This window comes from Pseudophryne corroboree, chromosome 6 (assembly GCF_028390025.1).
Source record: "Pseudophryne corroboree isolate aPseCor3 chromosome 6, aPseCor3.hap2, whole genome shotgun sequence".
Lineage (NCBI taxonomy): Eukaryota > Metazoa > Chordata > Amphibia > Anura > Myobatrachidae > Pseudophryne > Pseudophryne corroboree.
The window spans coordinates 661,022,679-661,037,835 of NC_086449.1; the positions used below are offsets into that span (position 1 = coordinate 661,022,679).

The window sequence follows — 15,157 nt, forward strand, 5'->3', positions numbered from 1 at the left end:
TGGCTCAAGAGCCACAGGTTGGCCACCGCTGTATTAGACCATTAGGAACAAAAATATCAAGGATCTTTAAGGGGAGGGACATTCGCTCACGGACATAAAATCAGAGAAAGAGAGTGAGGAGAGAGAGGGAGTGCTAGGGAGAGAGCAAGAGAGACAATGGGTGTCAGAGAGAGAGAGCGAGAAGGTGTCAGGGAGACAGCGAGTATCGGGGAGACTGATAGAGAGTGCCAGGCAGCTAGAAGGCATGGGGACATAGAGAGTCAGAGGGAGAGACACACAAACAGGAGAGAGATAGCAAGACAGAGTGCCAAGGAGAGTGCGTGAGACTGACAGAATGGGAGGGGGTGGGGGGTACTGCCTATTACAGACACTTCATGGCATTAGGCCCCGCCCCGCCCCTTCACCATACACACGCGAATTCGCGACATTTTGCCCGCTGGGGGGCGGGGCTACGGTTATTACTCACGCCCACTCTACCCTATACAAGAAATAAAACTCACCAACTGCGCTGATCCCTGGGGCCGGCAGGAAGGGTTATTTCACTCTGCAGCAGCTCCCCGCCCACTCCTTCATGCAAACACAGGCATCTAGCAGCTCCAACACACTAACACTTTGCCCTGTCCCCGGGATGCCTGCAGTGCCCGAGCCCGGCTCTCAGCGGCTGTACGGCACCTGGAGATGTGTACAGCGCTACACGCGGGACTTTCCCCGCAGCAGCACCGCAGCTATACCTGCCCACCAAGCGCGGAGTTTCTGTCGGCGGAACCAGCACAACATACATAGGAGATGTGATTCAGCACAGGGCGCCCAGGGACCTTGGAATCCTAGCGCTAAATCCGCCCCGTGATGCGGGACCCTCACCGTGGCGGGAGATGTCGGGGTGTCATCGCCGTGACGGGAGCGGGAGACATTGAAGCTGCCAATTCAGCCGTTGTTATTCGAAAACCGTTGGGATGATCAGGCGGCTCGCGGCTCTGATGTGGGCGTGGCTTACAGTGAGGGCTCGAGACGTTCCCTGTAGGCGTGGCCCGAAGACGCACTGACCTTCTTCCTATTCGGGACTCCGCTGGGGTTTCCAAATGGTAGATGCTAGAATCAAGTGGGCTAAGGGACCTTTTCCGTAAGGGGGAGGAGTTACGACGCAAGGGGGAGGAGCTAGGCCAGCGGGATAGTTCCTCTACTATCCACCCCACCAACTATTACCTTTAGTAATCAGGTGGCGAGCGAAGCGAACCTGCGAGGGTACTTTTCGGGTACCCTGTCCGCCCGTAGCTCCTCCCCCTGGTGACGTGTCTCCTCCCCTAGGTACGTCACAAGGTCCCTTCTACCACTCCGATATAGATGCGCAGGGTGTTGACCCCCCCCCCCCCCCCCCGTCAGGCCGTAGTGGTTGCTGGGAGGTCGGGGGCGGAGCCAGTGCGAGGTGTCGAGCAGGGAAGCATTGAACTTCCCTGCCGTCTCCGCACTACAGTTCAGGTTACGCTGTCCTGAGATGGCGAACCTGAACTCCATGGAGAAGCGCACCTTCATGAATCGCACTCACCATACAAAAGGTATGGTGATGCGATTCAGGCACAGAGCAGGGGTACCGCTGGAGAAGTCAGAGACTTCTCCACGGTAACCCGCTCTGTGAATTGCAGTAGGCAGAGAAAAGCCCTGTTTAATGCAAAACAGGGCTTTTCAATGCTACATGAATAGACCCTAAAAGGTAATAGTGAGTGGCGTCAATAGTAGAGGAACTATCCCGCTGGCCTAGCTCCTCCCCATTGTGTCGTGTCTCCTCCCCCTGTCACAAAAGGTCCCTTAGGCCACTTGAATCTAGCATCAATGTGACGGTCAGAAGGTCCCTGCTCCCACTCCGATTTAGAACCAACCATTTCCAAATGCGGATAGATGCCACTACCGGTAAGGTGGGGCGATGCTGCCGTGCAATGGTGGATATGGTGCTTGTACAAGTAATATATTGTACCTTCCTCAGTCTATGTAATTACTGATGGTTTGTCATGTCTGGTGTTATGATACAGTGGAGGAGGACCAGGCTGAGGCTGGTTACATGATATGAGGGAGGGGGGCAAACTGGTGTCATGATGTGGTGGGGGCCCAGGCTGAGGCTGGTGTCATGCGGTGGTGGGGGCTGAGGCTGGGACCATGCTATGGTGGGGGCCCGGGCTGAGGCTGGCGTGGAGGCCCCGGCTGATGCTGGCGTCATGCTGTGGTGGGGGCCCGGGCTGAGGCTGGCGTCATGCTGTGGTGGAGGCCCGGGTTGAGGCTGGCGTCATGATGTGTTGGGGGCCTGGGCTGAGGCTGGCGTCATGCTGTGGTGGGGGCCCGGGCTGAGGCTGGTGTCATGATGTGTTGGGGGGCCCGGGCTGAGGCTGGCGTCATGATGTGGTGGGGTACCAGGCTGAGGCTGGCGTCATGATGTGGTAGGGGCCTGGGCTGAGACTGAGGTCATGATGTGTTGGGGGCCCGGGCTGAGGCTGGTGTCATGATGTGTTGGGGGGCCCGGGCTGAGGCTGGCGTCATGATGTGGTGGGGGCTGAGGCTGGTGTCATGCGGTGGTGGGGGCTGAGGCTGGGACCATGCTATGGTGGGGGCCCGGGCTGAGGCTGGCGTGGAGGCCCGGCTGATGCTGGCGTCTTGCTGTGGTGGGGGCCCGGGCTGAGGCTGGCGTCATGCTGTGGTGGAGGCCCGGGTTGAGGCTGGCGTCATGATGTGTTGGGGGCCTGGGCTGAGGCTGGCGTCATGATGTGTTGGGGGCCCAGGCTGAGGCTGGCGTCATGATATGTTGGATGCCCGATCTGAGGCTGGCGTCATGATGTGGTTGGGGGCCCGGGCTGAAGCTGGCGTCATGATGTGGTGGGGGCCCGGGCTGAGGCTGGCATCATGATGTGGTGGGGGCCCGGGCTGAAGCTGGCGTCATGATGTGGTGGGGGCCCAGACTGAGACTGATGTCATGATGTGATGGGGTCCCAGGCTGAGGCTGGCGTCATGATGTGTTGGGGGCCCAGGCTGAGACTGATGTCATGATGTGGTGAGGGCCCTGGCTGCAGCTGGTGACATGCTGTATTGGGGGCCCGGGCTGAGACTGATGTCATGATGTGGTGGGAGCCCAGGCTGAAGCTGGCGTCATGATGTGTTGGGGCCCCGGGCTGAGGCTGGCGTCATGCTGTGGTGGGGGCCCGGGCTGAGGCTGGAGTGATGATGTGGTGGGGGCCCAGGCTGAGACTGGCGTCATGATGTGGTGGGGGCCGGGGCTGAGACTGATGTCATGATGTGGTGGGAGCCCAGGCTGAAGCTTGCGTCATGATGTGTTGGGGGCCCAGGCTGAGGCTGGCCTCATGATGTGGTGGGGGCCCGGGCTGAAGCTGGCGTCATGATGTGGTGGGGGCCCGGGCTGAGGCTGGCCTCACGATGTGGTGGGGGCCCGGGCTGAAGCTGGCGTAATGATGTGGTGGGGGCCCGGGCTGAGGCTGGCATCATGATGTGGTGGGGGCCCGGGCTGAGGCTGGCATCATGATGTGGTGGGGGCCCGGGCTGAGGCTGGCATCATGATGTGGTGGGGGCTCGGGCTGAGGCTGGCGTCATGATGTGGTGGGGGCCCGGGCTGAGACTGATGTCATGATGTGGTGGGAGCCCAGGCTGAAGCTGGCGTCATGATATGTTGGGGCCCGGGCTGAGGCTGGCGTCATGATGTGTTGGGGCTCCGGGCTGAGGCTGGTGTCATGATGTGGGGGCCCAGGCTGAGGCTGGTGTTATGCTGTATTGTGGGCCCAGGCTGAGGCTGGCGTCATGATGTGTTGGGGCCCCGGGCTGAGGCTGGTGTTATGATGTATTGGGGGCCGAGCTTAGGCTGGCGTCATGATGTGTTGGGGGCCCGGGCTGAAGCTGGCGTCATGATGTGCTGGGGGCCCAGGCTGAGACTGATGTCATGATGTGTTGGGGGCCCAGGCTGAAGCTGGTGTCATGCTGTATTGGGGGCCGAGGCCGATGTCAGGATGTGGTGGGGTCCCGGGCTGAAGCTAGCGTCATGACGTGGTGGCGGCCCGGGCTGAGACTGACGTCATGATGTGGTGGGGGCCCGGACTGATTATGATGTCATGATGTGGTGGGGGCCCAGGCTGAAGCTGGCGTCATGATGTGCTGGGGGCCCAGGCTGAGACCGATGTCATGATGTGGTGGGGTCCCGAGCTTAGGCTGGCGTCATGATGTATTGGGGGCCCGGGCTGAAGCTGGCGTCATGATGTGCTGGGGGCCCAGGCTGAGACCGATGTCATGATGAGGTGGGGTCCCGGGCTGAAGCTGGCGTCATGATGTGGTGGGGGCCCGGGCTGAGACTGGCGTCATGATGTGGTGGGGGCCCGGACTGAGACTGATGTCATGATGTGGTGGGGGCCCGGGCTGAAGCTGGCATCACGATGTGGTGGGGGCCCGGGCTGAGGCTGGCGTCATGATGTGGTGGGGGCCCGGGCTGAAGCTGGCATCATGATGTGGTGGGGGCCCAGGCTGAAGCTGGTGTCATGCTGTTTTGGGGGCCCAGGCTGAGGCTGATGTCATGATTTGATGGGGTCCCAGGCTGAGGCTGGCGTCATGATGTGGTGGGGGCCCAGGCTGAGACTGATGTCATGATGTGGTGAGGGCCCTGGCTGCAGCTGGTGTCATGCTGTATTGGGGGCCCGGGCTGAGGCTGGCGTCATGATTTGTTGGGGGCCCGGGCTGAGGCTGGCGTCATGATGTGGTGGGGGCCCAGGCTGAAGCTGGCATCATGATGTGGTGGAGGCCCGGGCTGAGGCTGGCGTCATAATGTGGTGGGGGCCCAGGCTGAAGCTGGCATCATGATGTGGTGGGGTACCAGGCTGACGCTGATGTCATGATGTGGTGGGGGCCCGGGCTGAAGCTGGCATCATGATGTGGTGGGGGCCCGGGCTGAGGCTGGCGTCATGATGTGGTGGGGGCCCGGGCTGAAGCTGGCATCATGATGTGGTGGGGGCCCAGGCTGAAGCTGGTGTCATGCTGTTTTTGCGGGCCCAGGCTGAGGCTGGTGTCATGATGTGATGGGGTCCCAGGCTGAGGCTGGCGTCATGATGTGGTGGGGGCCCAGACTGAGACTGATGTCATGATGTGGTGGGGGCCCAGGCTGAAGCTGGTGTCATGCTATATTGGGTGCCCAGGCTGAGGCTGGCATCATGATGTGGTGGGGGCCCAGGCTGAGTCTGATGTCATGATGTGGTGAGGGCCCTCGCTGCGGCTGGTGTCATGCTGTGGCGGTGGGGGATCAGGCTGTATAATGATGGAGTGAGGGGGGCTGGGCAGTCACTGTTGTCATTTTTGTGGTGGGGGCCCGGGCTGAGGCTGGCGTCATAATGTGGTGGGGGCCCAGGCTGAGGTTGATGTCATGATGTGGTGGGGTCCCGGGCTGCGGCTGATGTCATGATGAGGTGGGGGCCCAGGCTGAGAGTGATGTCATGATGTGGTGAGGCCCTGGCTGGGGCTGGTGTCATGCTGTATTGGGGGCCCGGGCTGAGGCTGGCGTCATGATGTGTTGGGGGCCTGGGCTGAGGCTGGCGTCATGATGTGGTGGGGACCTGTGCTGAAGCTAGCATCATGATGAGGTGGGGGCTGAGGCTGACGTCATGATGTGGGGGTCCGGGCTGAGGCTGGCGTCATGATGTGGTGGGGACCCATGCTGAAGCTAGCATCATGATGTGGTGGGGGCCCGGGCTGAGGCTGGCGTCATGATGTGGTGGGGGTCCGAGCTGAGGCTGGAGTCATGATGTGGTGGGGGCCAGGGTTGAGGCTGGCATCATGATGTGGTGGGGTCCCGGGCTGAGGCTAGTGTCATGATGTGGTGGGATCCCGGGCTGAGGCTGGCGTCATGATGTGGTGGGGGCCCAGGCTGAGGCTGGCGTCATGATGTGGTGGGGTCCCGGGCTGAGGCTAGCGTCATGATGTGGGTGGGGGCCCAGGCTGAGACTAATGTTATGATGTGGTGGGGGCCCTGGCTGAGGCTGGCGTCATGATGTGGTGAGGGCCCGGACTGCGGCTGGAGTCATGATGTGGTGGGGGCCCAGGATGAGTCTGATGTCATGATGTGGTGGGGTCCCGGGCTGAGGCTGATGTCATGATGAGGTGGGGGCCCGGGCTGAGACTGATGTCATGATGTGGTGAGGGCCCTGGCTGGGGCTGGTGTCATGCTGTATTGGGGACCCGGGCTGAGGCTGGCGTCATGATGTGTTGGGGGCCTTGACTGAGGATGGCATCATGATGTTGTGGGGACCCGTGCTGAAGGTAGCATCATGATGTGGTGGGGGCCCGGGCTGAGGCTGGCGTCATGATGTGGTTGGGGCCCGGGCTGAAGCTGGCGTCATGATGTGGTGGAGGCCCGGGCTGAGGCTGGCGTCATGATGTGGTGGGGGCCCAGGCTGAGACTGATGTCATGATGTGGTGGGGGGCCAGGCTGTGGCTGGTGTTATGCTGTATTGGGGTGCCGGGCTGAGGCTGATGTCATGATGTGGTGAGGGCCCTGGCTGCGGCTGGTGTCATGCTGTGGTGAGGGCCCAGGCTGCGGCTGGTGTCATGCTGTGGTGGTGGGTGATCAGGCTGTATAATGATGTAGTGAGGAGGGCTGTGCAGTCACTGTTGTCATTTTTGTGGTGGGGTGGGAAAGGGGCCTAATTGGAAATTAAGTGGATTTTTTGTTTAAAATGTGCTTCTTCTTTTTTTTTTACCAAATGGCTTTATTGGAAGTTAAGTGGTTTTTGTGGAACATGATATAAAATTACTTACTGTAAATAGACAGTGGGGTATATTTACTAAGCTCCCGATTTTGACCGAGATGGTGTTTTTTCTTCAAAGTGTCATCTCGGGAATTTACTAAAGTCAAAGAAAAAAATTACGAATGAATACACCATCGGTCAAATATGCCTGTTTTCTCTATCGTCCTAGTGGATGCTGGGGTTCCTGAAAGGACCATGGGGAATAGCGGCTCCGCAGGAGACAGGGCACAAAAAGTAAAGCTTTAGGATCAGGTGGTGTGCACTGGCTCCTCCCCCTATGACCCTCCTCCAAGCCTCAGTTAGATTTTTGTGCCCGGCCGAGAAGGGTGCAATCTAGGTGGCTCTCCTAAAGAGCTGCTTAGAAAAGTTTAGCTTAGGTTTTTTATTTTACAGTGAGTCCTGCTGGCAACAGGATCACTGCAACGAGGGACTTAGGGGAGAAGAAGTGAACTCACCTGCGTGCAGGATGGATTGGCTTCTTGGCTACTGGACATTAGCTCCAGAGGGACGATCACAGGTACAGCCTGGATGGTCACCGGAGCCTCGCCACCGGCCCCCTTGCAGATGCTGAAACGAGAAGAGGTCCAGAATCGGCGGCAGAAGACTCCTCAGTCTTCTTAAGGTAGCGCACAGCACTGCAGCTGTGCGCCATTTTCCTCTCAGCACACTTCACACGGCAGTCACTGAGGGTGCAGGGCGCTGGGAGGGGGGCGCCCTGGGAGGCAAATGAAAACCTTTTTTGGCTAAAAATACCTCACATATAGCCTCCGGGGGCTATATGGAGATATTTAACCCCTGCCAGAATCCGTTAAGAGCGGGAGACGAGGCCGCCGAAAAAGGGGCGGGGCCTATCTCCTCAGCACACAGCGCCATTTTCCCTCACAGAAAGGCTGGAGGGAAGGCTCCCAGGCTCTCCCCTGCACTGCACTACAGAAACAGGGTTAAAACAGAGAGGGGGGGCACTAATTTGGCGTTAGAAATATATAAAAAAGATGCTATAAGGGAAAACACTTATATAAGGTTGTCCCTATATAATTATAGCGTTTTTGGTGTGTGCTGGCAAACTCTCCCTCTGTCTCTCCAAAGGGCTAGTAGGTCCTGTCCTCTATCAGAGCATTCCCTGTGTGTGTGCTGTGTGTCGGTACGTGTGTGTCGACATGTATGAGGACGATGTTGGTGAGGAGGCGGAGCAATTGCCTGTAATGGTGATGTCACTCTCTAGGGAGTCGACACCGGAATGGATGGCTTATTTAGGGAATTACGTGATAATGTCAACACGCGCCAAGGTCGGTTGACGACATGAGACGGCCGACAAACAATTAGTACCGGTCCAGACATCTCAAAAACACCGTCAGGGGTTTTAAAACGCCCGTTTACTTTAGTCGGTCGACACAGACACAGACAGGGACACTGAATCCAGTGTCGACGGTGAATAAACAAACGTATTCCTTATTAGGGCCACACGTTAAGGGCAATGAAGGAGGTGTTACATATTTCTGATACTACAAGTACCACAAAAGAGGGTATTATGTGGGATGTGAAAAAACTACCGTAGTTTTTCCTGAATCAGATAAATTAAATGAAGTGTGTGATGATGCGTGGGTTCCCCCCGATAGAAAATATGGGCGTTATACCCTTTCCCGCCAGAAGTTAGGGCGCGTTGGGAAACACCCCTTAGGGTGGATAAGGCGCTCACACGCTTATCAGAACAAGTGGCGGTACCGTCTATAGATAGGGCCGTCCTCAAGGAGCCAGCTGACAGGAGGCTGGAAAAATATCATAAAAAGTATATACACACATACTGGTGTTATACTGCGACCAGCGATCGCCTCAGCCTGGATGTGCAGAGCTGGGGTGGCTTGGTCGGATTCCCTGACTAAAAATATTGATACCCTTGACAGGGACAGTATTTTATTGACTATAGAGCATTTAAAGGATGTATTTCTATATATGCGAGATGCACAGAGGGATATTTGCACTCTGGCATCAAGAGTAAGTGCGATGTCCATATCTGCCAGAAGATGTTTATGGACACGACAGTGGTCAGGTGATGCAGATTCCAAACGGCACAAAGGTGTATTGCCGTATAAAGGAAGAGGAGTTATTTGGGGTCGGTCCATCGGACCTGGTGGCCACGGCAACTGCTGGAAAATCCACCGTTTTTACCCTAAGTCACATCTCTGCAGAAAAAGACACCGTCTTTTCAGCTTCAGTCCTTTCGTCCCTATAAGAGTCATATCTGCCCAGGGATAGAGGAAAGGGAAGAAGACTGCAGCAAGCAGCCCATTCCCAGGAACAGAAGCGTTCCACCGCTTCTGACAAGCTCTCAGCATGACGCTGAGACCGTACAGGACCCCTGGATCCTACAAGTAGTATCCCAGGGGTACAGTTTGGAATGTCGAGACGTTTCCCCTGCGCAGGCTCCTGAAGTCTGCTTTACCAAGGTCTCCCTCCGACAAGGAGGCAGTATGGGAAAAAATTCACGAGCTGTATTCCCAGCAGGTGATAATTAAATTACCCCTCCTACAACAAGAAAAGGGGGTATTATTCCACACTATATTGTGGTACTGAAGCCAGAAGGCTAGGTGAGACCTATTCTAAATCTAAAAAAATTTTGAACACTTACAAAGGTTCAAATCAAGATGGAGTCACTCAGAGCAGTGATAACGAACCGGGAAGAAGGGGACTATCTGGTGTCCCGAGACATCAGGGATGCTTACCTCCATGTCCCAAATTTGCCCTTATCACTAAGGGTACCTCAGGTTCGTGGTACAGAACTGTCACTATCAGTTTCAGACGCTGCCGTTTGGATTGTCTACGGCACCCCGGGTCTTTACCAAGGTAATGGCCGAAATGATGGTTCTTCTTCGAAGAAAAGGCGTCTTAATTATCCCTTACTTGGACGATCTCCTGATAAGGGCAAAGTCCAGGGAACAGTTGGAGGTCGGAGTAGCACTATCTCGGATACTGTTACAACAGCAGGGGTGGATTCTAAATATTCCAAAATCGCAGCTGATCCCGACAACAAGTCTCCTGTGCTTAGGGATGATTCTGGACACAGTCCAGAAAAAGGTGTTTCTCCCGGAAGAGAAAGCCAGGGAGTTATCCGAGCTAGTCAGGAACCTCCTAAAATCAGTGCATCATTGCACAAGGGCCATGGTAAAAAAATGGTGACTTCCTTCGAAGCAATTCCAGTCGGCAGATTTCATGCAAGAACTTTTCAGTGGGATCTGCTGGACAAATGGTCCGGATCGCATCTTCAGATGCATCAGCGGATAACCCTATATCCAAGGACAAGGGTGTCTCTCCTGTGGTGGTTACAGAGTGCTCATCTTCTAGAGGGCCGCAGATTCGGCATTCAGTTTTGGATGTTGGTGACCACGGAGGCCAGCCCGAGAGGCTGGGGAGCAGTCACACAAGGAAAAAATTTCCAGGGAGTGTGATCAAGTCTGGAGATTTTTCTCCACATAAATATAGCTAAGGGTAAATTTATAATGCTCTAAGCTTAGCAAGACCTCTGCTTCAAGGTCAGCCGGTATTGATCCAGTGGGATAAAACATCACGGCAGTCGCCCACGTAAATAGACAGGGCGGCACAAGAAGCAGGAGGGCAGTGGCAAAAACTGCAAGGACTTTTCGCTGGGCGGAAAATCATGTGATAGCACTGTCAGCAGTGTTTCATTCCGGGAATGGAAACTGGGAAGCAGACTTCCTCAGTAGGCACGACCTCCACCCGGCAGAGTGGGAACTTCATGGGGAAGTTTTCCACATAATTGTAAACCGTTGGGAATTACCAAAGGTGGACATGATGGCGTCCCGTCTGAACAAAAAACGGGACAGGTATTGCGCCAGGTTAAGAGACCCTCAGGCAATAGCTGTGGACGTTCTGGTAACACCGTGGGTGTACCAGTCGGTGTATGTGTTCCATCCTCTGCTTTTCATACCTAAGGTACTGAGAATTATAAGACGTAGAGGAGTAAGAACTATACTCATGGCTCCGGATTGGCCAAGAAGGACTTGGTACCCGGAACTTCAAGAGATGCTCACAGAGGACTTATGGCCTCTGCCGCTAAGAAGGGACTTGTTTCAGCAAGTACCATGTCTGTTCCAAGACTTACCGCAGCTGCGTTTGACGGCATGGCGGTGGAACGCCGGATCCTAAGGGAAAAGGCATTCAGGAAGAGGTCATTCCTACCCTGGTCAAAGCCAGAAAGGAGGTGACCGCACAACATTATCACCACATGTGGCGAAAATATGTTGCGTGGTGTGAGGCCAGGAAGGCCCCACGAAGAAATTTCAACTCGGTCGATTCCTGCATTTCTTGCAAACAGGAGTGTCTATGGGCCTCAAATTGGGGTCCATTAAGGTTCAAATTTCGGCCCTGTCGATTTTTCTTCCAGAAAGAATTGGCTTCAGTTCCTGAAGTCCAGAAGTTTGTCAAGGGAGTATTGCATATACAACCCCCTTTTGTGCCTCCAGTGGCACTGTGGGATCTCAACGTAGTTCTGGGATTCCTCAAAACACATTTGTTTAAAACCAGTCAAATCTGTGGATTTGAAGCATCTCACATGAAAAGTGAACATGCTCTTGGACCTGGCCTGGACCAGGCGAGTGTCAAATTGGTGGTTTTTTTCTCAAAAAAGCCCATATCTGTTTGTCCATTCGGACAGGGCAGAGCTGCGGACTCGTCCCCAGTTCTCTCCCTAAGGTGGTGTCAGTGTTTCACCTGAACCAGCTTATTGTGGTGTCTTGCGCCTACTAGGGACTTGGAGGACTCCAAGTTGCTAGATGTGGTCAGGGCCCTGAAAATATAGGTTCCAGGACGGCTGGAGTCAGGAAAACTGACTTGCTGTTATCCTGTATGCACCCAACAAACTGGGTGCTCTTGCTTTTAAGCAGACTTTTGCTAGTTGGATGTGTAATACAATTCAGCCTGCACATTCTGTGGCAGGCCTGCCACAGCCAAAATATGTAAATGCCCATTCCACAAGGAAGGTGGGCTCATCTTGGGCGGCTGCCCGAGGGGTCTCGGCTTTACAACTTTGCCGAGCGGCTATTTAGTCAGGGGCAAACACGTTTGTAAAATCCTACAAATTTGATACCCTGGCTAAGGAGGACCTGGAGTTCTCTCATTCGGTGCTGCAGAGTCATCCGCACTCTCCCGCCCGTTTGGGAGCTTTGGTATAATCCCCATGGTCCTTTCAGGAACCCCAGCATCCACTAGGACGATAGAGAAAATAAGAATTTACTTACCGATAATTCTATTTCTCGGAGTCCGTAGTGGATGCTTGGCGCCCATCCCAAGTGCGGATTATCTGCATTACTTGTACATAGTTACAAAAATCGGGTTATTATTATTGTGAGCCATCTTTTCAGAGGCTCCGCTGTTATCATACTGTTAACTGGGTTCAGATCACAGGTTGTACAGTGTGATTGGTGTGGCTGGTATGAGTCTTACCCGGGATTCATAAATCCTTCCTTATTGTGTACGCTCGTCCGGGCACAGTACCTAACTGAGGCTTGGAGGAGGGTCATAGGGGGAGGAGCCAGTGCACACCACCTGATCCTAAAGCTTTACTTTTTGTGCCCTGTCTCCTGCGGAGCCGCTATTCCCCATGGTCCTTTCAGGAACCCCAGCATCCACTACGGACTCCGAGAAATAGAATTATCGGTAAGTAAATTCTTATTATTTGCTAGAACTCTGTAATTTACTAAAAAGTGTAATTCACAAACATTGCCGGAAATAGCCAAACACTGCTGTGAAAAAATACAAATCGTAAAAAAATGCTAAAAAAAACAGACCTGCTTTTTTTTACCATGTCCATGAGATCCGTGCATGTTTATCAGTGGGAAGTGGTGGGAAAGTGTTAAATTTGCTGGGAAAAAATTGCGTGGGGTCCCCCCTCCTAAGTAAAACCAGCCTCGGCTCTTTGAGCCGGTCCTGGTTGAAAAAATATGGGGGGGAGGGGGAAATGACAGGGGTTCCCCCATATTTAATCAACCAGCACCGGGCTATGCGCCTGGTCCTGGTTCCAAAAAATACGGGGGACAACTGGTGGGAACTTTGCAGTCAGCGGTGAGGTTACGTTCGGTCAACCGCTGACCGCAAAGTTTCCATTATTGGTTACAATGGAGCGCATAGGCGCTACATTGTATCACTGCCGTGTGCTGCCTGTCAGATACTACAGGAGCACACAGCCAATCAAGAGGGTGCCACCTGATTGGCTGAAGGAACCCTCTTAGACAGGAGGGGGGGGGGGGGGTCCTGGCAGTCGGGGAAAGGGGTCCCATGTGAAAACATGGGGCCCCTTTCAGTGCGTGGTCGGGTGTCCGTTTTATTATTTTACAAAGTACGTGGATTATACAAAGAACAGAAGAGGACCGATCTACACTGGATTCTGTGAGTATAATTTGTTCCACAGGTACCCCATGGATTCTACATGGAGAAGAGGACCGACCCTCGTGTGAACATAGGTAAGTATGTTTGTTTGGAGGTGTGCATGTATGTATTATTAAACTTATACTTTCAAGGTGTGTGTCTCCTGTTTTTATTGGGGTATTTTTATAGTAGTAGTACAACAGGTACCAGCGGGCCCGGTTTTCCGCTGCATGCTGGTACTTGTGGTTCTCCAAGTACCAGCTTGCGGGGGAGGCTTGCTGGGACTTGTAGTACTGCTACTAAAAACAATATTCACATTTTTTACAAAAAGGCTATCAGCCGCCCTTGGATGGGGGGGACAGCCTCGGGCTTCACCCCTGGCCCTTGGGTGGATGGAGGGGGGGGGGGACCCCTTGATTTAAGGGTTTCCCACTCCTCCAGGGTACCCCGGCCAGGGGTGACTAGTTGGGTATGTGATGCCAGGGCCGCAGGGACCAATATAAAAGTGCCCCCCGGCTGTGGCATTATGTACCTAGCTAGTGGAGCCCGGTGCTGGTTTCAAAAATACGGGGGACCCCTACGCTTTTTGTCCCCCGTATTTTTGGGACCAGGCGCAGAGCCCGGTGCTGGTTGATTAAATATGGGGGAACCCCTGTCATTTTTTTCCCCATAATTTTTCAACCAGGACCGGCTCAAAGAGCCCGAGGCTGGTTTTGTTTAGGGGGGGGGGGGGACCCCACGCATTTTTTTTTTGTATTTTTAACAATGTTTTTTTTATTACGAAAGGTGCACAATGAAGCCCAGCGCGGATCTCACAGATCCAGCCGAGATTCATTGTGTTAATGTCGGCAGTGTTGTTCAATTCACTCCCGTAAAACACTGCCAAAAAATACGAATGACATCGACATCGGTAAATACGAAAATGCAGAATACGACAGCTTAGTAAATTAGTCGTAATAAATTCAAAAAGTTGCAATTTTGCACTTTCATTGTCATTCGTGTTTGAACTTTAACCTCATTCGGAAAAATACGAATTTTAGTAAATATACCCCAGTGTCTAGAATGTTTGTATATGTCATGTTTTTATGATATAATGATCTATATCTCCTTTCTTTTGTAAGACTCCCATGACATACATAACCTACTTCATGAAACACATGAACCTACAGTTTTAACAACTTCTGGACGTGGAACTCCCTTTTTAAACCAGACATGCTGTGCTCCGTTGTATCTGCTTGAAAAAGGTATTGCCATACTGAACGCTTCATGTGGTTACGAAGTTGTCATCTGGCCGGCTGCAGAGATCAGAAATAGAAGCACCAGCAGGGGAATTTGGAACTATTGGTGTTTGTGATATGACTTCTGGCTTCTGTTATCTGTGAGGAAACGGCGTTGGGCTGTATCAGTGGTTCATACAGTTTTTTGAATCGCGGTGGCCTAGGGTATCAAAATTTTGTTTTCAGTGGCACCTCTAGCTCCAATATTTCTTAATTGTGAAATTCAGAAATACATTAAATTAAGTAAATTGTGTTTTAGATGTCATTCTTTGCTTCACTTATGTGGTGAGGGACATAATTCACTTCTGTTTGTCCACATATTTTAGGATGGAATTCTACAAGCACTGGTTTTGCTTATTACATTGACCATAAGCAATTTTAATTTGTTCTGGACCACCACACCAGGGCACCTCTACAATTTCCTCCGGGAACCACTGGGTTACATGAACATTCCTGGGAATTTAGTTACCGTATATACTCGAGTATAAGTCGACCCGAATATAAGCCGAGGCACCTAATTTTACCACAAAAAACTGGGAAAACTTATTGACTCGAGTATAAGCCTAGGGTGGGAAATGCAGATCTAGCCGTACACATCCATTCGCACAGCGAGCACGTTGATGCGCAAGAAAAGATTTATATATATACACGTACACACACAAACATATAATATGCACACACACACATGTAACTGCATGTATGCAGTATTTGGCGGCTCCAGCATCT

General features: G+C 53.3%; 1 long non-coding RNA gene across 1 annotated transcript; it reads left to right on the plus strand.

Moving 5' to 3' along the window:
* Nucleotides 1–334: 334 nt before the first annotated feature.
* Nucleotides 335–14,684, plus strand: LOC134935559 (uncharacterized). Its single transcript, XR_010180247.1, has 2 exons — nt 335–1,905; nt 14,276–14,684. It is a non-coding gene; the product is annotated as an uncharacterized LOC134935559 (long non-coding RNA).
* The last annotated feature ends 473 nt before the right edge of the window (nt 14,685–15,157 follow it).